General features: G+C 44.8%; 1 protein-coding gene across 6 annotated transcripts in view; it reads right to left on the bottom strand.

The window, feature by feature from the left end:
• HERC1 (HECT and RLD domain containing E3 ubiquitin protein ligase family member 1) overlaps positions 1-17,293 on the bottom strand; it is a 161,053-nt gene extending 143,760 nt beyond the window's left edge. For all 6 annotated transcript variants that reach the window (XM_060755676.2, XM_060755679.2, XM_060755681.2 and 3 more), the window contains exon 1: positions 17,156-17,293. The gene's annotated coding sequence lies outside the window, so the exon portion shown is untranslated. The remainder of the gene's footprint in view (positions 1-17,155) is intronic.
• Between the last annotated feature and the right edge of the window lie 7,396 nt (positions 17,294-24,689).

The raw sequence follows: 24,689 nt of genomic DNA, 5'->3' as shown, positions 1-24,689 counted from the left end.
GATTCCTCAGTAAAATAAAGAGATTACTTCTGTTTTAATAAAGACACGTGGTGGCCACATCTTCATTGGCAGGATTCACAAAACTAAGAATTCTTCCACCCAGATTTTCCGCTTTAAACTGGATTACATGAGTCTGCACTGCCAGATACTCTGAGATAAACAGAATACCTGCAATCAGATCTTGGGATATAGGGCATGTCTGGAAGGGCCCTTGGGCAATCTCTCAAGAGATAGAAGAAAACTCCTCTCTCTCTGCAGCTAGTCAGCTCAGAGCAAAACAAGACATAAATCAGACTTGGCAGACTTGGTGGGATTTCCAGACATGTCTCAGAAATTGGATAGGGTCTTGCATTAGAATGCCAAGTCAGGACTATCTATTAAACCATCTAGTGCAAGCATGGGCACACATTGGCTCCCCTTCCAGATGTTTTGGACTTCAGCTCCCACAATTCCTGAATTGTGGGAGTTCAGGTCCAAAACACTTGGAGGGAAAGCCAATGTTTTCCCACGCCTGATTTAGTGCAATGATGTCAACCTTGTGGCCCTCCGGGTGTTTGGAACTTCAGCTCTCAGAATTCCTGGATGTTGGACAAGCTGGCAATAGGGATTTCTGGGAGTTGTAGACTCAAACAACTGATTCCAGTCTGTGGCTGCCTTATGACCAGAATGGGGTTTAACGGAGCGCAACCTCTCACACGTTCAGCCAAGGAATCCCTCGCAAAGGTCCACACTGCCTGTTGTGGAAAACTTTTCACAGGCTTCTTCTGGTTTTTTTTTGTCCCAACCATGACCCACAATGGCCTCACAACCTTCAACTGGGATTCAAGTCTGGTTCAGAAGAACCTTCGGCTCTTGTCTCACCGGCAGCATGGTTCATCAGTTTATGTAATGCTCCTCTACGTAATCAACACAAAGTGCATTCGGAATGTCGAGCGCCAGCACAATGGCACCAGACTGTGCCCCCGGCGCAAACAAACATGGGCAAGATAGGCTCTTTAAATACGACTGTCCCTCATCTCCAGTGTTCCAGAAAGGAACACTCTTGCTAGAGTTGCCTGGAAACACTCCAGCCGGCTTGATGACACTGGACCCGTCACAGGAGGCCTTTCACCTGGCCTGGCTCAGTCAACAGCTCCGACAGCTTTGGGGTTCAAGGATGAAACCTCTCCGCCTCCCGCCACCAACTCAAACAGCCACCACTACGACAGTGTTTACCTTGTCCTCCTTTGATCTCTCCGCTCCTATGAGAGCGATCCTGGCCAAGTCTCACAATGCCATGTTCACCACTGGGCCATGGCCACAACCTCAAGAGATGACCTGCATCATGGAGAAGGCTCACGTTGACTCCCAATGGTTTGGAACTGAGACCGTTCACCGACCAATAACAGGATGCCAAGTGTTGTCTGGGATGCCCCATACACTCCCAAGAAAATCAGAAATCAATGTCACATTAGAGCAGGAATTGGTAAACTTCAGCTCTCCAGGTGCTTTGGACTCCAACATCCACAATTCCAAGTCCAAAACATCTGGAGGGGGAGCCAATGTGTGCCCATTCTTGCACTAGATGGTTCAATAGATAGTCCTGACTTGGCATTATAATGCAAAACCCTATCAAATTTCTGAGACATGTCTGGAAATCCCACCAAGTCTGCCAAGGCTGATTTATGTCTTGTTTTGCTCTGGACTGACTAGCTGCAGAGAGGGAGGAGTTTTCTTCTACCGGCTGTCAGGAATTATGAGAGTTGAAGTCCAAAACACCTGTGGCTGCCTCTTCCCCCTGCAAAATTCGTGGAGATAGGCGGGGCCTGAACCGTTTAGGGCTTTATAGGTCATGACCTGCACCTTGAATTTGGCTCGGCAACTTATTGGCAGCCAATGAAGCTGTTTTAATAGGGGTGTTGTATGCTCCCTATAGTTTGCTCCAATAAGGAGCCTAGCTGCTGCCCGTTGTACCACTTCAAACTACCGGGCCGTCTTCAAGGGCAGCCCCACTTAGAACGCATTGCAATAGTCCAGTTTGGATGTAAGTAAGGCCTGGACCGCCAAGTCAGATTTCACGAGGTATGGTCGCAGCTGGCGCACAAGTTTGAGTTGTGCAAAGGCCCTCCCTGCCACCGCTGACACCTGAGCATCAAGCAACAGCGTTGAGTCTAGGAGGACCCCCAAGCCACGGATCTGCGCCTTCAGGGGGAGTGTAACCCCGTCAAGCACAGGTTGCCACTCAATACCCCAGTCGGCCCCGCGACTAACCAGGAGGACCTCTGTCTTGTCTGGATTAAGCTTCAACCTGTTAGCCCTCATCCAGTCCATCACAGCTGTCAGACACTGGTTCAAGGTCTGGGAGGCTTCCTTGGAATTTGGTGGAAATGAGTAGTAGATATGCTTAAAGAGAAGGAAAGGATGGGGAAACAGGAGAATGAAGGGCAGGGAAAGCTTCAGGAGGCTCTTCAGCCCATTTCCCTTAGTCCATCGGCAGAAGTGCCAAAATAGGCATCTTCCCCAAAACATAAATGCTGAAAAGTGCGCACAGACAAAGGTATGGCAGCCATGACAAATAGAAGCAACACAAGAGGAATATGATAGCAGAGGTATCAATGTAGATGATAACTCTATGTTACAAAATTTGGAAAAAATTCTGTTCCTGGTTTGAAAGTGTTATTTCCTGTTTAATTGTGCGGTCCTCGCTTCAAAAATAGTTGTTCTACTCCAAAAGCTTCATTTTGGTGGCTGCCACAAACCATGAGACTTGATGATGAGATATTAATTGACAACTATAGCAAACTGTGCTAAAACAAAATTGTTGTGATGTAATACTCTTTCTCCACTTTTTATGGGGAAAAAATAAGAAATGACGTTTATAACCCAGGAACAAAAATCTTAGTGCTCCATAGTGTAATCATTTTCTGCAAAGTCTCTGGGAATTAATCTCACACAGGTAGCACAAATTGAGCCCAAATGAGAGCAGGTTTCTAGTGGCAACTGAAGGCATATATATGCTTCAATCATAGAAACTGTATTTACACATGGACGTAGTTGTTGGGTGCCTTCAAGTCATTGCCAGCCTACACAGATTCTAAGAGAAACCCATCAAAGAATAATAACCCCCCCCCCCAAAAAAAAAATATCAGAAAAAGGTTACAACAAAAAGGTGAGTAGATAAAATATTTTGAAAATAAATTTTTAGATAATAAAATGAGAACCTTGGAAATAAAAACAGAAATTATCAATGAAAGAGGGTTTTTTTTTGTCATGTCAGAAGCGACTTGAGAAACTGCAAGTCGCTTCTAGTGTAAGAGAATTGGTCGTCTGCAAGGACGTTGTCCAGGGGACGCCCAGATGATTTGATATTTTTATCATCCTTGTGGGTGGCTTCTCTCATGTCCCCGCATGAGGAGCTGGAGCCAATAAAGGGAGCTCATCCGCCTCTACCCGGATTCGAACCTGCGACCTGTCGGTCTTCAGTCCTGCCGGCACAGGGGTGAAGCAAGTCAAGAAATGGACATCACCTGGCAGTGATCAACTCCATGGATTTCGGCTTAACTATCTGATTAGCCTGCACTCAAAAATGGCCAAACAATTCAATGAGATGCTGCAAACTGGAAACATCAGCAAATGGATAACAACTGGGAAGACATATTTGATACAGAAAGATCCAACAAAAGGGATAATACCAGGAAACTACAGGCCAATAACATGTCTGCCTACAAAGTTCAAATTGCTAACAGGCATAATAGCTGATCAAATCCAGGATTACTTGGAGGAAAATAATCTTGCCAGTAGAACAAAAAGGCAATAAAAGAAGTAGGGGCACGAAAGATCAGCTTCTAATTGACAAAATGATACTGGAGAATTGCAAAAGCTGCAAAACAAACCTCTATACAACTTGGTTTGATTACAAAAAAAGCATTTAACTCACTGCCACATTGTTGGATTATCAAATGTCTACATGTCATCGAGGTTTGTGAAAGTATTAGAAAGTTCAATGAAACAATGGAATACTGAGTTGTTCATGGGCAATGAAAGCTATGTAACTGTTAACATCAAGAGAGGAATTTTCCAGGGCGACTCACTGTCACCACTGTTGTTCATCATTGCAATGATCCCACTGTCTAATTCTAACCTAGGCTACCAAACTGCAAGAAATTCACCAAAAACTTCCCACTTGCTGTATATGGATGATCTAAAGCTTTAAGGAAAATCAGAAACTAAAATCCAGTCAATGACCAACACAGTCAGAATCTTCAGCACTGACATCATTATGGAGTTCGGCCTAGACAAATGTGCCACAGTGGCAATAAAGAAAGGGAAAATTACACACAGCGAGAGCATAGAGATGCCAAATGGACAAACCATAAAATGCAATCAGTTGAATGCCATCAAAGCCAAAATTGAAATGTTGACAACAATGAAGACTCTGCAAGGAAGCAGATGAAACAATAGATCACATCCTCAGCTGCTGCAAGAAGATCGCAAAGACAGACTATAAGCAGAGGCATAACACCACTCAGATGATTCATTGGAACTTATGCCACAAATACCATTTGCCTGCGACAAAGAACTGGTGGGATCACAAGCCGGAAAAAGTTACAGAAAATGAACACATCAAACTACCCTGGGACTTTCGAATTCAGATGGACAGAGTTTTGGAGCACAAGACTCCTGACCTCACAATCGTGATAAAAAAAACAATGTGGATCATCGATGTCGCAATCCCAGGCGACAGCAGGATTGAAGAGAAACAACTGGAAAAGCTGACACAATACGAGGATTTAAAGCTTGAACTGCAAAGACTCTGGCACAAACCGGTAAAGGTGGTTCCAGTGGTGTGCAGTGCCTAAAGACCTTGGCCTGCATTTAAACACAATCGGCACTGACAAAATTACCATCTGCTAGATGCAAAAGGCCACCTCACTGGGATCTGCATGCATTATTCGCCAATACATCACACAGTCCTCGACACTCAGGAAGTGTCCAACCAGTAATCCAATACGACAGCCAGCAGAGTGATCTTGTTTGCTGTGGACTCATCTTGTTGTGTTTCAAATAATAATAATAATAATAATAATAATAATAAAATCTCTACACAACCTGAGGCTTGTTACTTCCTCCTAATAATGATGATAATAAAACAATAATAATGCTGCTACTACAAAGGCTAATACTAATAATGCCTAATATAATAATACGATATTGTATTTCCTAACAGCCTGAGGGTCACCCTTGGCCTTTCCTTAGATACAAAATCACCACCACCACCACCCCCACACACATATATATATGAAATGACTGCTATCTCCACATAGACAAAGAGCTGTGGCCTCCTCCTATAGATAAATAGATAGGTTAGGTTGGTCCTTTAAAATTCATATTTATTAGATAACTAGCTTGGGTACATAGTGGTGTCCAGGCTATTTGAAAAAGGCATTGTTTGTTTTGGGGTGTTAGGTTAGTTAATTCATAACACTATTTACTAGTTTAAAAGCCAGTTTTTTATTTTGTTTTTTTATGAATACTCCCATTATAAAATGCATAAGGATGTGGGTGAACTACAATCCCTGAAACCACGGGTCAATCCTGTGTGCCAAGCTTGGTCTAGATCCAACATCGGCTGAGTTCAGTGCTCTTTGTATGCAGGTGAACTACAACTTGCAAAATCAAGGTCAATTCCTTGGGAGTTCTCCTGGATTTATCACTAAGCCTGGAATCCCAGGTTGCAGCGGTGGCCAGGGGAGCGTTTGCACAATTAAAACTTGTGCACCAGTTGCGCCCATACCTTGGGAAGTCAGACTTGGCCACGGTGGTCCACACTCTCGTTACATCTAGGATAGACTACTGCAACGCACTCTACGTGGAGTTGCCTTTGAAGTGTTGAGGCAGCCAGGTTAATAATTGGAGCGGCATACAGGAAGCATACAACTCCCATGTTACGCCAGTTCCACTAGCTGCCAGTTTGCTACCGGGAACAATTCAAAGTGCTGGCTTTGGCCTATAAAGCCCTAAATTACCCCAGCCCAAATTACCTGTCCGAACGCATCTCCCCCTATCTGGAGATGCGTTCGGACATCTCCAGAAAGTCCAAACGTGGAGATTAAGATCCTCCGGGGAGCCCCTGCTTTCCGTCCCGCCATTGTCACAGGCACGACTGGAGCGGACGAGAGACAGGGCCTTCTCGGTGATTGCTCCCCAGCTATGGAGCTCCCTTCCTGGTGAGATCAGGTCAGCCCCCTCCCTCCTGTCCTTTAGAAGGATGGTAAAAACTTGGCTGTCAGACCAAGCTTTCAGGACAGGGCAATAAAGCAGCAATAGGAAAGATGACCAGGCCAATGATTTGGCGCGGATGACTAGGTCGGTTTTAAATTGTGTATTTTAATATTTTGATAAATGTTTTTTAATGTTTATGTATGTGAATCTGTGCCCCGGCATTGAATGTTTGCCATGTATATGCTGTGCTCCATCCTGAGTTCCCTTCAGGGTGAGAAGGGCGGAATATAAATGTTTTAAATAAATAAATGAATAAATAAATAAATTCCCACAAACCCCTGCAGTATCTTCAGTTGGTCATAGGGCTTCTCTGTGCCAAGTTTGGTTCCAGTCCATTCTCAGTGAGGGTCACAGTTTCTCTGGATGCAGGTGAACTACAACTCCCAGATTCCCAGGGCAATCACGTCCAAACTCCGCCTGCATACACAGTTAGGCATCTTGGGTCTATGTGCCAAGTTTATTTATTAATTTCACATATTTGTATCCCATCCTTCTCACCCCAGAGGGGAACTCAGGGCAGCTTCACAACAGACATTCATTCAATGCCAACAACAGTAATAAATGATGCAAGCACTTAAGGCATAAAATTACTAAAATATTGTTTAAATCACGCAAGTCTGAAATCACAGTCCAGGTCAGTCCATTGTCAAGTTTGGTCCAGATCTGTTATTGACGAGGTTCAGAGTGCTCTGAATGCAAGGTGAACTACAACTCTTATGTGGGTAGGTCATTCCCTTCCCAACCTCTCCAGTATGTTCTGTTGACCATCAAGGTTCTGTGTGCCATGTGTGTTACAGATCCACCATTGGGGCTTCGGAATATTCTCTGGGGGCAGGGTGAACTACAATTCCCAAAACTCTCCAGGGTGTAAAGAATGTCATGGAGAGTCTGTGTAGCAAGTTTGGTCTAGGTCCGTCATTCATGGCCGACAGAGGGAGCTCAACTCACTCTCCATGGATTTGTGCCGGCAGTTTAGCAGTCCTGCTGGCACAAGAGTTTAAGCCATGCCACCAGGGGCTCCAGAACCCTGGTGACCAACCCAGGAAGAGATCCCTGGTGACCAACAGAACATACTGGAAGTGTTTCTGGGAGGACTGACCTACCCACTTGGAAGTTGTAGTTCACCCTGCACCCAGAGCACTCTGAATCCCACCAATGAGGGACCTGGACCAAACTTCAAACACAGAACCCTGGTGGCCAATAGAACATACTGGAGGCATTTGTGGAGGGACCAACCTACTCACATGGAAGTTGTAGTTCACCTTGCACCCAGAGCACTCTGAACCCCACCAATGATGATCTGGACCACCCTGAGTCCCCTTGCTGGGGTAGAGAAAGACAGGGTATAAATATGGCAAATAAATAAATAAACATGGCACACAGAACCCTGGTGACCAACACAACAGACTGGAGGTGTTTGTGAGGGGACCAACCTACCCAAGTGGGAGTTGTAGTTCACCCTGCATAAATGAACTTTTATAGGTTCAGGCGAAGGCCTAGAGAGTCTAGCATTTTTAGTTTGAGTGTGACTTGCTCTTGTAGCAGGGATGGGGATTTTCAGAAGCCAGTCATTGGGATAAGGGAAGATGACGATACCGCTTTGGGAAAGGTGGGTCGCTACTACCAACATGCATTTTATGAAGACCCCCAGTGTCGCTGCAAGTCCGAAAGGAAGGACGTTGAACTGAAAGGTCTGGGGACCTTGAAGGCGAGGAACCTTCGGTGTGCCAGATGGATGCTGGCATGGAAGCAGGTATCCCGCAAGTCTATTGTAGCAAACCAGTCTCCTCTGGCAAGGAGAGGAAGAATGGATGACACCGACACCATTCCAAACTTCTCTGGCAGCAGGGAGGAATTTAGGTCCTGAAGGTTGAGTATTAGTCACAGGCCGCAATCTTTTTTTGCAAATGATGAAGTATCTTGAGAAGAAAGCCATAGTATCTTCCATCAAGGGGGTCAGTCATATGGCACCCTTGAGAAGTAGGGTCTCGACTTCTTCCTGTATTGCATGTGATGGGTGAGTTTGGAGGACCCCTCCTGTCGAGGGGAGGTCCTTGAATTCTAAGGCATAGCCTTCTTGAAGAACACTGAAGACCCAAGCATCTGATGTTATACTATGCCACACATCTGCATAGCTGGCTAAGCGGTCTTGGATGGGATAGGGTTCGGCATCGACAGTAGGTGTTGGTACTGATGCTGGTATCGAGATGGAGTGTGGGAGTGAGACTGGAATGGTGTCAGCAGTGGTAGACAGCTAGAAGGCAGTATAGTCGGCTGGATTGTCTCAATGTTTTGTCTGGGCACTGAATGGTAAGTCCTCACTGACTTGCCTTGAAGCTGTCAATAGACCAGAGGAATGGAGTCAGGCATGTCAGCGTATGGCTACCCTGTGGACTAATATCTTGCCTGCTGTATCTCCGGTGTGCTTAGCTATATGAATTTGGTGATGGGCAAGTGAGAATACTTCTTGCATTAAAATGTTCAATACTGTCCTATCGTCATCTGAAAATTTCTCGTCGAAAACTTGGGCCTTTTCCCAGAGCATTTCTTTATATATTCCCATGCAGGTGCCGTAGTTTATTTATTTATTTAAAGCATTTATATTCCACCCTTCTCACCCCGAAGGGGACTCAGGGAGGAGCACAAAATATAAATGGCAAACATTAAATGCTGAAACATACTAGACCATACAAATACAAAAGCATTAAAATCACTTATCTTGACGTTAAAATTCTCTAGTTAAAACTGTCTCAACAACCATATCGAATTTGGTTGGCATAATAAGGGTTCCTATTGCTGTCTCACTGCACAGTCCCAAAGGCTCGGTCCCACAGCCACGTTTTTATCATCCTTCTAAAGGACAAGAGGGAGGAGGCTGACCTGATCTCATTAGGAAGGGAGTTCCTGTCTCTAATCCCCACCAAACGTGCCCGTAATGGTGGTGGGACTGAGAGCAGGGCCTTCCCAGAAGATCTTAATCTCCGTGGTGGTTCATATGGGGAGATGCGTTCAGACAGGTAAATTGGGCCGGGGCCATTTAGGGCTTTATAGGCCAAAGCCAGCACTTTAAATTGTGCCCAGCAGCAAACTGGCAGCCAGTGGAGCTGGCGTAACATGGGAATTGTGTGCTCCCTGTACGCCGCTCCAGTTATTAACCTGGCTGCCTCTCGCTAGACTATTTGAAGCTTCCAAGCACTCTTCAAAGGCAAACCCAAGTAGAGGGTGTTACAGTAATCTAGCCTAGATGTGACGAGAGCATGGACTACCATGGCCATCCTGGCCAGCTGGAACGTGCCAAACTACAGTTTTCGGCCCACAGAGTCAAAACGGTTTCCCTTTCGGTCTGAACGTGTTGCATTTTGTTTCTCTGAGGATTGGGCAGACTTGACTAGCATAGAGTTTGCTTCAGGATGGTGCTTCAACCACTCCAGGGCTTCATCATGGATCTGGTACCATGCCTCGATCTTTTTCGATGTAGGCAGGATGGATGGATTCTTCCATGGTACCTTGATCACAGAAGGTAGGGCAAGAAGGGAAGGAGGTCGCTCATGGGGCTTGGGCCTATTCCCATCTGAAGACCGGATTTGTGACCTCTTTTGAGGACTGCTTCACCTCAAGCCCAATGGCCTCTCCCATCTGGAGCATCTGCTCTGTGAAGGCCCTTACATTATTGGTAGGGGAAGGAGGATCCACCAGATAGTTTTCTTGATCCAGAGAAAGGTCGAGTCCAATGGAGAGGACTCTGAACAGACTGACTCTACACCGTCTGCTTCAATGTCGTCCTCATCTGGGGTCTTAAGGGGAGGAGGAGGTTGTGGCCTCACCTTCTACAACTGGGATGTTTGGGAAGGCAGTCTCGGTGTAGCCGTGGCCGCCTCTCTAGCCAGACACATCTGCCATCCTTTCTTAGGTGACTCCTCTGGTAGTGGGAAGAGTTGCTGCAGCTGAAGGAGCTGGGGACGGAGATTGGAGAGGGACTCGGATGACTGTGTGAGTGGGCTCTGTGGTGAATCCGGAATCTCACCATTCGACATTGTCTCCCACTGGGACTTGGAAGAGGATGGTAACTGCAAAGCCTGTACTGGCTGAATTGGCGAGGATCGGTGTGAAGAGGCTTCAGAGGTCGGTGGTTGCTTTGCCAGTAACAGTGGCAGCAATGGAGCAGGCCTCTTTATGATGCCTTGCTTCTGTAGCTTGTACAGGGATTCAAAGGCCTCTCCCAGTGTTGGCAGGATTGGGAAGAGGAGGGACTGGATTGATACCTCCATTTCTGCCCTCTTCATTTCCTTCTGGGCTCTCCTGAAAGCAGTCATCACGGACTAGACTGGTGATGGCATCGCCATGATCGATCAAGAAGACCTTGCCCACGTCATCAAGCTTGACGTCAATGGGGGTCAGGGTGGAGGCTTCAAGATCTTGAAAGTCTTAGAGGCCTTTGAAGCCATCAGCGGGGATGATGTGAAAACCTTCGCCGAACACAGCCTGAAGTTGACGGCTGTGTTGCCATGGATGGGGCTAAGGCCTGCTGGTAGAGAATGGCCCAAAGGCGAGTGACTCTATTCTTTCTTGCCTGCACTGTAAAGGCTTGGCAGTACAGGCAAGAGCTCACTACGTGTGCCTCTCCCAGGCAGAGAAGGCATTTTGCGTAGCCATCAGAGTCTGGTATCTTTGACACACATGGGATACATCTCTTGAACCTCTTGGTCGACGTAGCGCGAAGAGTTCCGAAGAGCTGCTGTGGCAGAAGAAAAAGCACTGGGGAGCGCCTTTTATGTCCGTGGGGGGAATGGATGGGGCTACCACCAAAAATTTAAAGTAAACAGCTTGGGAAGAGCCTGTGCAGGTACAGTATTCTCCACAAGTGTGCATTCAGAGAATTCGAAGAAGAACTAGTGTTACTAATAAACTAACTGATATTACTCCCCAAAACAAACAGTGCCTTTTTCAAATAACCTGGGCACCTCCTGGTACCCAAGCTTTTGTGTGTGTGTGTGTGTGTATGTGTATGTGTATATATATATACACACACACACACGAAATAATAAGACCATAAGGTTAGCACTAATGCTATTACTACTGCTGCTACTGACACTTCCAATAATAATATTGCCACAGACTGAAGAATATTGCCTTCTATTATTTATTTATTGCATTTCTATGCTGCTTTTCTCAGCCCAAAGACAACTCAAGGCAGCTTATGATATATATGTGTGTGTGTGATATATAAAATACATATGAAATAGACAAATATATATGTTAATTAAATATATATTACAAAATATATATCATTTCATTCATACACACATACAAATAACCCATATTATTTCCACACAGATTGAGGGATATGGCCTCCTCTTATATAGACGTATGGCTGTATATATAGATAGATAAAAGATATACAGGTATATAAATGAAATATAATAATATCAATAAAAAGGTGATTACTACTAATGCTATGACTCCTGCTGCTATTAACACGTCAATTCCTAATAATATTTCAACACAGATGGAAGAATATGGCCTTTTATATATTCCACAAACATATATATAGATTACTATTATTATATATTATTATTACTGTACATTGTATTATTATTATTATTATCTATAAAGTCGCCATTGGCAGTGTGGTAATGAAGGCATTATTATTATTATTAGAAACACAACAAGATTAGTACACAGCAAACAAGATCATTCTGTTGGCTGTTGCATTGGATCACATGTCAGACACTTCCCAAGTGTCTAGGACTACCTGATGTATCGGCGAATAAAGCGTGCAGATCCCAGTAGGGTGGCCTTTTGCAGCTGACCGATGGTAATTTTGTCAGTGCCGATTGTGTTTAAGTGCAGGCCAAGGTCTTTAGGCACTGCACCCAGTGTGCCAATCACGACTGGGACCACCTTGACTGGCTTGTGCCAGAGTCTTTGCAGTTCAATCTTTAAATCCTCGTATCATGTCAGCTTTATTATTATTATATTGTATTATTATTATTATTATTACAAAAAAACCCACCATTGTTAGCATGAGTGGTAATGAAGGCATGATTATTTATATATGAAATAAATCATAATTATATAATAATTATTGTTTTATAATTGTATTATTTCCACAGCATGAAATCTGTCAATCTATTCTGACACACAGATGTGTATGTGTCTTTGTGTGAAATAACCTATGCTGTCTCCACACAGACCATAATAATAATAATAATAATAATAATAATAATAATAATAATAGAAAGGCCAAACGAATTGATACCAAGTTTGGACACAATACACCTATTAGGCCAACAAGTGACCATCACTCATAAAAACACTGAAAAACACAATGAAAGGCAAAAAAAATGCATTACAACACATGCACAAAACCACATATATACAAGCAAACACACATATATACATATACACACACACAAAACACATATACACAGACTGGGCCACAGCAACGTGCGGCAGGGGACAGCTGGTATATATATATAGGTAGGTAGATGTATATAGACATAGATAAAGATATATGTGAAATGGCTCATGCTATCTCCACACACACTGAAATAATAATAATAATAATAATAATAATAATAATGAGCCCCCGGTGACAGAGCGAGTTGAACCGCTGAGCTGCTGAACTCGCTGACCGAAAGGTTGGTGGTTCGAATCCAGGGAGCGGGGTGAACTCCCGCTATTAGGCCCAGCTTCTGCGGGAAGGTAACAGCACTCCATGCAGTCATGCCAGTGGCCACATGACCTTGGAGGCATCTACGGACAACACTGGATCTTCAGCTTAGGAAGAGAGATGACCACCAAGATGAAGTCTAGTCGAGTTGGACACGACTAGACTTCATGTCGAGGGGAAACCTTTACTATATCTAGATATATATGAAATAAGCCATGCTATCTCCATATAGACTTTTTTTTGTCGTGTCAGGAGTGACTTGAGAAACTGCAAGTCACTTCTGCTGTGAGAGAATTGGCCGTCTGCAAGGACGTTGCCCAGGGGACGCCCGGATGTTTTGATGTTTTGTCATCCTTGTGGGAGGCTTCTCTCATGTCCCCGCATGAGGAGCTGGAGCTGATAGAGGGAGCTCATCCACCTCTCCCCGGATTCGAACCTGCGACCTGTTGGTCTTCAGTGCTGCCGGCACAGGGGTTTAATCCACTGCGCCACCGGGGGCTCCTCCATATAGACTGAAATAGTAATATAGAAAGGGAAAGGCACTAGATATATACAGAGTAGAAATAGCCCATGCTATCTCCACACTGACTGAAATCTATATAAATAAAAATGTAATGTTCGTTTGTGGGATTAACTGAAACCAAAAACCACTGGACAAATTGACACCAAATTTGGACACAAGGCACCTAACAACCCAATGTATGTCCTTCACTCAAAAAAAATGATTTTGTCATTTGGGAGTTGTAGTTGCTGTGATTTATGGTTCACCTACAATAAAAGAGCATTCTGAACCTCACAAAACTTGGCATAGATACTCAATATGCCCAAATGAAAACATTGGTAGAGTTTTGGGGAAACAGACCTTGACATTTGGGAGTTGTAATTGTGGAATTTATAGTTCACTTACAATCAAAGAGCATTCTGAACTCCACCAACGATGGAATTGAACCAATCTTGGGATGCAGGACTCCCATGACCAACAGAAAATACTAAAAGGGTTTGGTGAGCATTGCCCTTGAGTCTGGGAGTTGTAGTTCACCTACATTCAGAGAGCGGAGCCCCCGGTGGTGCAGTGGGTTAAACCCCTGTGCCGGCAGGACTGGTAGAGTTTGGGGAAAATAGACGACATTTGGGAGTTGTAGTTGTGGAATTTATAGTTCACTTACAATCAAAGAACATTCTGAACTCCACCAATGATGGAATTGAACCAATCTTGGGACGCAGGACTCCCATGACCAACAGAAAATACTAGAAGGGTTTGGTGAGCATGGATCGAATCCGGGGAGAGGCGGATGAGCTCCCTCTACCAGCTCCAGCTCCTCATGCAGGGACATGAGAGAAGCCTCCCACAAGGATGATAAAAACATCAATTCATCCGGGCGTCCCTTGGGCAACGTCCTTGCAGACAGCCAATTCTCTCACACCAGAAGCGACTTGCAGTTTCTCAAGTCGCTCCTGACATGACAAAAATAAATTCAGAGAGCACTTTGGAATCAAACAATGATGGATCTGGACCAAACTTGGCACGAATATTCCATATGCCCAAATATAAACACAGATGGAGTTTGGGGAAAATAGACCTTGACATTTGGGGGTTGTAGTTTCTGGGATTTATAGTTCACCTACAATCAAAGTGGAAGTGGAAGAAGACAACAGAATAGGAAGGACAAGAGACCTCTTCCAGAAAATTAGAAACATTGGAGGTAAATTTCAGGCAAAAATTGGTATGATAAGAAACAAAGATGGCAGGGACCTAACAGAAGCTGAAGAGATCAAGAGAAGGTGGCGAGATTATACAGAAGATCTGTATAGGAAGGATAACAATATCGAGGATAGCTTTGACGGTGTGGTGAATGAATTAGAACCAGACATCCTGAGGAGTGAGGTTGAATGGGCCTTAAGAAGCATTGCTAACAACAAGGCAGCAGGAGAGGATGGGATCCCAGCTGAACTGTTTAAAATCTTAAAAGATGATGCTGTCAAGGTGATGCATGCCATATGCCAGCAAATATGGAAAACACAAGAATGGCCATCAGACTGGAAAAAATCAACTTACATCCCCATACCAAAAAAGGGAAATGCGAAAGACTGCTCCAACTTCCGTACAGTGGCCCTTATTTCTCATGCCAGTAAGGTAATGCTCAAGATCCTGCAAGGAAGACTCCAGCAATACATGGAGCGAGAGTTGCCAGATGTTCAAGCTGGGTTTAGAAAAGGCAGAGGAACGAGAGACCAGATTGCCAATATCCGCTGGATAATGGAGAAAGGCAGGGAGTTTCAGAAAAACATCTACTTCTGCTTCATTGACTACTCTAAAGCCTTTGACTGTGTGGATCATAATAAATTGTGGCAAGTTCTTGGTGGGATGGGCATACCAAGCCACCTTGTCTCTCTCCTGAGGAATCTGTACAAGGACCAAGTAGCAACAGTCAGAACTGACCACGGAACAACAGACTGGTTCAAGATTGGGAAAGGCGTACGGCAAGGCTGCATACTCTCACCCAACCTTTTTAACTTGTATGCAGAACACATCATGCGATGTGCGGGGCTTGATGAATGCAAAGCTGGGGTGAAAATTGCTGGAAGAAACATTAACAACCTCAGATATGCAGATGACACCACTCTGATGGCCGAAAGCGAGGAGGAGCTGAGGAGCCTTCTAATCAAGGTGAAAGAAGAAAGCGCAAAAGCCGGGTTGCAGCTGAACGTCAAAAAAACCAAGATTATGGCAACAAGAATGATTGACAACTGGAAAATAGAGGGAGAAACCGTGGAGGCCGTGACAGACTTTGTATTTCTAGGTGCAAAGATTACTGCAGATGCAGACTGTGGCCAGGAAATCAGAAGACGCTTACTTCTTGGGAGGAGAGCAATGTCCAGTCTCGATAAAATAGTAAAGAGTAGAGACATCAGACTGGCAACAAAGATCCGCCTAGTCCAAGCCATGGTATTCCCTGTAGTAACATACGGATGTGAGAGCTGGACCATAGGGAAGGCTGAGCGAAGGAAGATCGATGCTTTTGAGCTGTGGTGCTGGAGGAAAGTGCTGAGAGTGCCTTGGACTGTGAGAAGATCCAACCAGTCCATCCTCCAGGAAATAAAGCCCGGCTGCTCACTGGAAGGAAGGATACTAGAGACAAAGTTGAAGTACTTTGGCCACATCATGAGGAGACAGCAAAGCCTAGAGAAAACAATTATGCTGGGGAAAGTGGAAGGCAAAAGGAAGAGGGGCCGACCTAGGGCAAGATGGATGGATGGCATCCTTGAAGCGATTGGACTGACCTTGAAGGAGCTGGGGGTGGTGACGGCCGACAGGGAGCTCTGGCGTGGGCTGGTCCACGAGGTCACGAAGAGTCGGAGACGACTGAACGAATGAACAACAACAATCAAAGAGCATTCTGAAACCCACCAATGATGGAATTGAACCAATCTTGGGACGGAGGACTCCCATGACCAACAGAAAATACTAGGAGGGTTTGGTGAGCATTGACCTTGAGTTTGGGAGTTGTAGTTCACCTACATTCAGAGAGCACTTTGGACTGAAACAATGATGGATCTGGACCAAACTTGGCACGAATATTCCATATGCCCAAATATAAACACAGATGGAGTTTGGGGGAAATAGACATTTGGGGGTTATAGTTTCTGGGATTTATAGTTCACCTACAATCACAGAGCATTCTGAACCTCACCAACGATGGAATTGAACCAAACTTGGCACACAGTTCTCCCATGACCAAGAGAAAATACTGGAAGGGTTTGGTGGCAGTGGAGTTGTAGTTCACCTAGATGCAAAGATCACTGTGGACTCAAACAATGATGGATCTGGACCAAACTACACGAATACTCAATATGCCCAAATGTGAGCACTGGTGGAGTTTGGGGAAAATAGAATCTTGACATTTGGGAATTGTTGTTGCTGGGATTTATAGTTCACCTACAATCACAGAGCATTCTGAACCCCACCAATGACAGAATTGGCCCAAACCTCCCACAGAAGGTGTGGGCCACAGCAACGCGTGGAGGGGAAAAATATGGAAAAAAAAGGCATGTTATCTCCACACTGACTGAAAAAACCAATCTATGCTGGATGGTGATGATGGTGCTGATCCTGGAGAGGCCTGAGAGGCCCAAGTTCCTGACAGCCCTGCCCTTTCCCTGCCTCCCTTTTCCCTCAGGTTTTGGGGGCTTTCCACTCCTCTTCCCTTTCTTCCTCCTCACCTGTCGCCGTCCTTCCTTCCTTCCTTCCTTCTTCCCTGCCCTCCTTCCTTCCTTCCTCCGCCGGAAAACAGAATGAGAAGCGGCAGCGGCGGCGTCTCGTCAACCAGGAGGAGGAGAGGGGCGGGGCCACCCGAGTCGCGCGAGACTCGCCCGCCACTTACAAAGTCTCGCGAGTAAAGGAGCCTGAGAGGGCGGTGGCTCCTGGCTCGCTCCCGCGCGCCCTCTGCAGGCAGGCGCAGGAACCGCCGCCTTCTCACATCACCAGCAGCCTCTATTATTATATATGATTTTTTATTATTACTAGCCTGCATCAATAGGAGCATAGTGGGATCTAGGGAAGTAATGCTAGATCTAGGGAAGTAATGCTACCCCTCTATTCTGCTTTGGTTAGACCACATCTGGAATATTGTGTCCAATTCTGGGCACCACAATTCAAGAGAGATATTGACAAGCTGGAATGTGTCCAGAGGAGGGCGACTAAAATGATCAAGGGTCTGGAGAACAAGCCCTATGAGGAGCGGCTTAACGAGCTGGGCATGTTTAGCCTGAAGAAGAGAAGGCTGAGAGGAGATATGATAGCCATGTATAAATATGTGAGAGGAAGCCACAGGGAGGAGGGAGCAAGCTTGTTTTCTGCTTCCTTGGAGACTAGGACGCAGAACAATGGCTTCAAACTACAAGAGAGGAGATTCCATCTGAACATTAGGAAGAACTTCCTGACTGTGAGAGCCGTTCAGCAGTGGAACTCTCTGCCCCGGAGTGTGGTGGAGGCTCCTTCTTTGGAAGCTTTTAAGCAGAGGCTGGATGGCCATCTGTCAGGGTTGATTTGAATGCAATATTCCTGCTTCTTGGCAGGGGGTTGGACTGGATGGCCCATGAGGTCTCTTCCAACTCTTTGATTCTATGATTCTAGCCGTCCCTTGCCATGCATTGCTGTGGCCTAGTCTGTGCATATGTTTTGTGTGTGTATATATGTGTTTATGTGTGGGTATATATTTGTGTATATCTGTATATAGGTGTGTTTGCATAGATAGATTTATTTATTTATCAGTCAGTAGCCTTTATTTCGGTCAACAAACCATCGGCCAAGTCAAGTGAAAGTAGAACGATGAAAAACAACAATTAACAATTAATAACATCACATTTGGCTTATAATTAATAAAAACAAGTGTCACCATTCGCTATCGGATGAATGGCTGTCTATATGATCTAAAACAGGAACTGACTGCAAGTTAATAATAAGTCTCCCGAGTACTCTTTGTTACACTCAGCCTTTACAGGTTATTCATGAAGCACTTGCGGCTTTTTGCCGCTGCAAACAGAAATTTGGCCACCTGTTCCGTTACCCTTTTATCAAGATCAGACAGTAAATAAGTGCAATACCAACTTAGGGATCTTCCTGGCCACTTGGTGAGTAGAGGGCATATTAACCTTAGTCTATCATCCTTGTAAATTGTGCACATAAAAAGTACATGTGTTACAGTTTCAATTTTACCCTCCCCGCATGGGCAAACTCTGTGTTCGTAATCAGTCCCTTTGTATCTGCCCTCTAGTATGGCTGATTTGAGGGCATTGAATCTGGCCCAACTGAAAGCAAGGCGAAATTTTGGGATGTTTAAATTTTCTAAGTATTTGGCACCTCCCAAAGAATTAAATGTTAGGCCTAAACTCAATGGAGAGCATGTGGAGCGCGCCAGAGTCATTGAGTCCTGTTTGTCTATGTCACTGATCCGTTCCGCTAAGATCTGCATTAACTTTTTATGCTCAAAACCGCTCAATATATTCTCTGAGAGGCCCATCTGCCTGAGTTTCTGATTTAGCGCTTTGATTCGGTGGGATTTAAAGAGGTCTTTTTGAATCAGATATGTATATCCCGCTTCAGGCCCTTTGTGCACCCTCTCCATCCAGTATCCTAGGGCCCTTCTCCAAGCCAGTGATTCGAGTGAGGCTGTTCCTGATTCCAGTCTTAAAACAGCAGATGGAACACAACTGGGGACAGCAAACAGTTTTCTAAGAAACCCTGATTGAACTTGTTCTACTTTAGATGTGAAGCCTGTGATCCATACTGGAATTGTGTATAATAATTGGGCTGTTACCTTTGCTTGGAAGACCTTTGTTGCTGCTAGTATATATTGGCCACCTTTTATTTATTTATGGTATAAGGGACAACGGCTCAGAAGTTCCAACTGGTCCAATGAGCAGCGGCCAGGATGTTAACTGGGGCTCCTTACAGAGAGAGGTCAACCCTCCTGTTCAAGGAGCTCCACTGGCTGCTGTTTATTTTCGGAGCCCAATTTAAGGTGCAGGTACTTACTTTCAAAGCTGTAAACGGTTTGGGACCACCCTACCTGCGTGACCGCATTTCCATCTACAAACCCACGCGTTCACTTCGTTCATCCGGAGAGGCCCTGCTCGTGATTCCGCCTGCGTCATAGGCGCGCTTGGTGGGGACTCGAGACAGGGCCTTTTCTGTGGTGGCCCCCGATTCTGGAACACCCCCCCCCCCCAAAGATCTTAGACAGGCCCCTACATTGGCAGTCTTTAGAAAGAACTTGAAGACCTGGCTGTTCCGATGTGCCTTCCCAGATTAGGAATCTCCAGTACCAAGTCCCAGAAGCACTTTAGTAGAACTAAGATTGCTGCACTCTGCACACTCCACTTACCCTATAATCCTACATACCTCCTGTCACATCAGCACTTTTAATGTTGTACCCATTACTCTGACCCGGTCCAGTTTTATAGTGTCTTGATGTATTGTTTATTGCTTGTTGGTAATATTGCTTTAACTGTTTTTAGTTTGCTTTAGGTGTATTGTTGTGTTGTGTATTGAGGCCTTGGCCTATGTAAGCCGCATCGAGTCCTTCGGGAGATGCTAGCGGGGTACAAATAAAGATAATAATAATAATAATAATAATAATAATAATAATAATCAGACATGCCGACACATACACAAATACACATTTTCATTTTTATTATGTGTCTAGATCATCATCATCCATAGCCTGTGAGTAGAAGATCAATCCCGACAAGACAGAGGTCCTCCTGGTCGATCGAAAACTGGATCGGGGTATAGGGTGGCAACCTGTGCTGGACAGGGTTACACTCCCCCTGAAGTCACAGGTCCGCAGTTTGGGAGTCCTCTTGGATTCATCACTTAACGCTTGAGGCTCATGCGTTGGCGGTGTCCGGGAGGGCTTTTGCACAATTGAGACTTGTGCGCCAACTGCGACCTTACCTCGTAAAGGCTGATCTGGCCGGGGTGGTCCATGCCTTGGTCAGCTCTAGATTGGACTACTGTAATGCGCTCTACATGGGGCTGCCCTTGAAAACGGCTCGGAAATTTCAGCTAGTCCAGCGGGCAGTGGCCAGGATGTTAACTGGTGCTCCTTACAGAGAGAAGTCAACTCTCCTGTTCAAGGAGCTCCATTGGCTGCCGTTCATTTTCCGGTCCCAATTCAAGGTGCAGGTACTCACCTACAAAGCCCTAAACCGTTTGGGACCTGCCTACCTGCGTGACCGCATCTCCGTTTACGAACCCGCACGCTCCCTCCGATCATCTGGAGAGGCCCTGCTCACGATCCCACCTGCATCGCAGGCGTATTTGGTGGAGACGAGGGACAGGGCCTTCTCTGTAGTGGCCCCCCGACTCTGGAACTCTCTCCCTAAGGACATCAGACAGACCCCAACGTTGGCTGTCTTTAGGAAGAGCCTGAAGTCCTGGCTGTTCCAGTGTGCCTTCCCAGAATAGGAAACTCTTGGCTTCAAGTCCCAAACGCACTTTGTTAGACATTCAGGATTATCTGCACATTGCACCTACCGCCAAATACCTCTATATATTACCTGTCAGGTTCAGCACTTTTAATTTTTGTCCATTACATTTGGCCTGGCTCCTAGGTTTTAATTGCGTCACGGTGTCATTGTTTTATTGTTCTAATGTTTTGCTTGATGTTTTATTATTTGCTTATGAGTTTTACTGTGTATTGTACGTTGTTGTTGTCGGTGGCCTCGGCCTTTGTAAGCCGCATCGAGTCCTTTGGGAGATTTTGCGGGGTATAAATAAAGTTACTACTACTAATAATAATACTAATAATACTACTAATAATAATAATAATAGTAAGTTCAGCCTGAAAAATGTAGAGGCTGCCAAGGCCAACAAATGGTTGCAGCTGAGGCTTCAGAGCTTGGGCCAAACCCAATGCAATGTAGCGCCCAAAGGTCAGCCTTTAAATAGAAGGAAGGAGGCAAAGAAAGAGGCACGACTTGTAAGGACCGCTCTCCCGGGAGGGAATGCCTGGGACACCAATCATCACAATAATAATAATACGATACCATGCCAGCTCTCATAGGAATAGTTATTTGCCTGATGTGAATAATAATAATAAGAATAATAAGAATAAGAATAATAAGAATAATAATACCATAACAATCATAATAATACCATCCCTACCAAACCATGCTGGCTGTCATATGAATATTTTTGTTTGTTTGACATGATTAATATCAATAGCGCTAATACTATGATAACTCTCATATGAATAGTTATTTGTTTTATGTGTTTTTTAAAATCTTGTTTATACTTGTTTGCTGCGATATTGATTAATTAATTAATTCACGGCATTTATAGCCCACCTTTCTCAACCCTAAGGTGACTCAAGGTGGGTTATGGATTGGCAACAATTCGATGCTCTGCATTCATAAAAACATGATTAAAACACTAGATTCTTGTGGGTTTTTTCGTGCTATAGGGCCATGTTCTAGAGGCATTTCTCCTGACGTTTCGCCTGCATCTATGGCAAGCATCCTCAGAGGTAGTGAGGTCTGTTGGAAATAGGACAATAGGTTTATATATCTGTGGAATGGCTGGGGTGGGGCAAAGAGCTCTTCTCTGCTGGAATTAGGTGTGAATGTTTCAACTGACCAGCTTCATTAGCATTTGAAGGCCTGCCTGAGCCTGGGAAAACCTTTTGTTGAGAGGTGTTAAGATGTGCCTGGTTGTTTCCTCTCTGCTGTTTTGCTGTTGTAATTTTAGAGTTTTTTAATACTGGTAGCCAGATTTTGTTCATTTTCATGGTCTCTTCCTTTCTGTTGAAATTATCAGTATTAAGAAACTCTAAAATTACAACAGCAAAACAGCAGAGAGGAAACAACCAGGCACATCTTAACACTTCTCAACAAAAGGTTTTCCCAGGCTCAGGCAGGCCTTCAAATGCTAATGAAGGTGGTCAGCTGAAACATTCACACCTACCTCTAGCAGAGAAGAGCTCTGCCCCACCCCAGCCATTCCAAAGATATATAAAACCATTGTCCTAATTCCAACAGACCTCACTACCTCTGAGGATGCTTGCCATAGATGCAGGAGAAACGTCAGGAGAAATGCCTCTAGAACATGGCCCTATAGCCCGAAAAAACCCACAAGAACCTAGTGATTCCAGCCATGAAAGCCTTCGACAATACATGATTAAAACAATCAACATAACATTTTAAAAATATATAAAACCCATTAAAACATGTAGTCACTGGTGACGTCCTGGAAAATCGTTTTCCAGTAGCATCGTCTGGCCATTCCATGTTAATTATTCAGTTTCATGTTATCTATTCCGCTGCATTTCCAAAACCTTGCTTTTTTCGGAAAGTCAGGAGGGAGGGGGTTAATCTAATATCTCTGGGGAGGGAGTTCCATAGCCAGGGGGCTACCACTGATAAGGCCCTGTTCCTTGTCCCCGCCAATCACACCTGAAATGAAGGCGGGATCGAGAGCAGGGCCTCACCAGATGATCTTAAGCTCCGAGATGGTTCATAAGGAGAGACACATTCGGACAGGTAAGCTGGGGTAGAACCGTTCAGGGCTTTATAGGCTAAAGCCAGCACTTTGAATTGTGCCCAGTAGCAAATTGGCAGCCAGTGGAGTTGGCACAACAGAGGAGTTTTGTGCTCCCTGAGTGCTGCTCCCGTTAGTAACCTGGCTACCACCCGTTGGACCATTTAAAGCTCCTGAACATTCTTCAAAGGCAACTCCATGTAGAGCACCCTGGAAGTTAAACAGTATCAGAGTCTGCAAAGCCAGACTGCAGGCCCTCTGCAGTTATTGGGTCTAGGGACTGCCTTTTTTCCTGGGTTGAGATCTCCATTTTGGAATCTCCCCTGCCTCCTTCAGTAGAGAAAGAAAGCTTCAGATGTGCTGTTGGTCAAGGCAGGTAGCTCTGAAAAAAATAATTGTAAGTACGATTGAGTTATATAGATAAAGAAGCTAATTGGGATAGATAGATAGTAGAGCAATTGAGATATAGAAAAGTTATTGAATATTATTGAGCATTACACCTCATCTCCAAAGCTAACCTTGAGTTATAGATAGGGAAAAACCTATTTTTTCTAACCATAGCAGCTCAGGGTTAGGGTGAAAGGATCTCAGGATATTTTCTACCTATTGGGGAAAAGTTACCTCAGTAACTGAAGGAAAGGAAAGAAAGATCATCTCTATGGTTTCACCAACTGACTATTTTGTTTGTAATTTTGACAAGCTGTGCCAAGTCTGCAAGGACTTTGAGAAATAAATATTCTGTTTTGATGTTCAAAACCTGTAGTAGCCTCAGTTGCTCAGATCTGCGTTTTTTCATCTACGTCAGGCTAGGCGACTGGCTCCCTACCTATCAAGGAATGACCTGGCTACGGTGATCCAGGCGACGGTAATCTTGAGGATTGACTACTGTAACGCCCTCTACATTGGCCTTCCTTTGTCAGTGATCCGGAAACTGAAGCTGGTGCAAAATGCGGTGGCTCGTCTTCTCGCTGGGGTGCCGGCGAGGTGTCGTATCACCCCAATTCTACAACAGCTGCACTGGCTACCAATTGAGTACCGGATTACTTTCAAGATGCTGGTATTAACCTTTAAGGCCTTATATGGTCTGGGGCCGGCGTACCTGAGTGCCCACTTGAGATTACTTTGGTCCGAAGACCAACATTTGCTTGAAGTCCCCAAAATCCGGACTTATCATCTGTCCTCTACTAGGCAGAGAGCCTTCTCGATTGTAGCCTCTTATTTATGGAAAGCCTTGCCAGTTGAAACCCGAACTATCCGAGACCTACTTGCTTTTCGGAAAGCCTGTAAAACCTTTCTCTTCCGACAAGCTTTCGATGGGTGAATAACTCGGGACTGTGTCTGTTCTTGTTTTTATTGTATTTTAAAGTTAATTGTATTGTTTTAATCTACTGCTGTAAACCGCTCCGAGCCAAATTGGGGTAGCGGTATACAAGTCAAATAAATAAAATAAAATAAAATCTCAAGCTTCTAAAGAAAGACCCTCACGGTCCGCCCAGACAAAGAGAGAAGCACATCTAAGTTTTAATTTTATAGGGTCTGGGTGTGACGGCACAGTGGTGCTGGGTGAAAAGGGCTTTCAGTACTACAGGGCAACAGTTCCTGGGCTGTAGGTGAAGTGATATTGTTAGTTTTGGTTTGACAAAAGCAAGGAAGAGGCAATCCAATGCCAGGGTGGTTTGTCGGTCCCAATTTAATGAAGATGCTGAACTCAAGGGC

The sequence above is a fragment of the Anolis sagrei genome, chromosome 9 (assembly GCF_037176765.1).
Source record: "Anolis sagrei isolate rAnoSag1 chromosome 9, rAnoSag1.mat, whole genome shotgun sequence".
NCBI classification, from domain to species: Eukaryota; Metazoa; Chordata; class Lepidosauria; order Squamata; family Dactyloidae; genus Anolis; species Anolis sagrei.
This window is presented reverse-complemented; position numbering and strand designations above follow the sequence as displayed.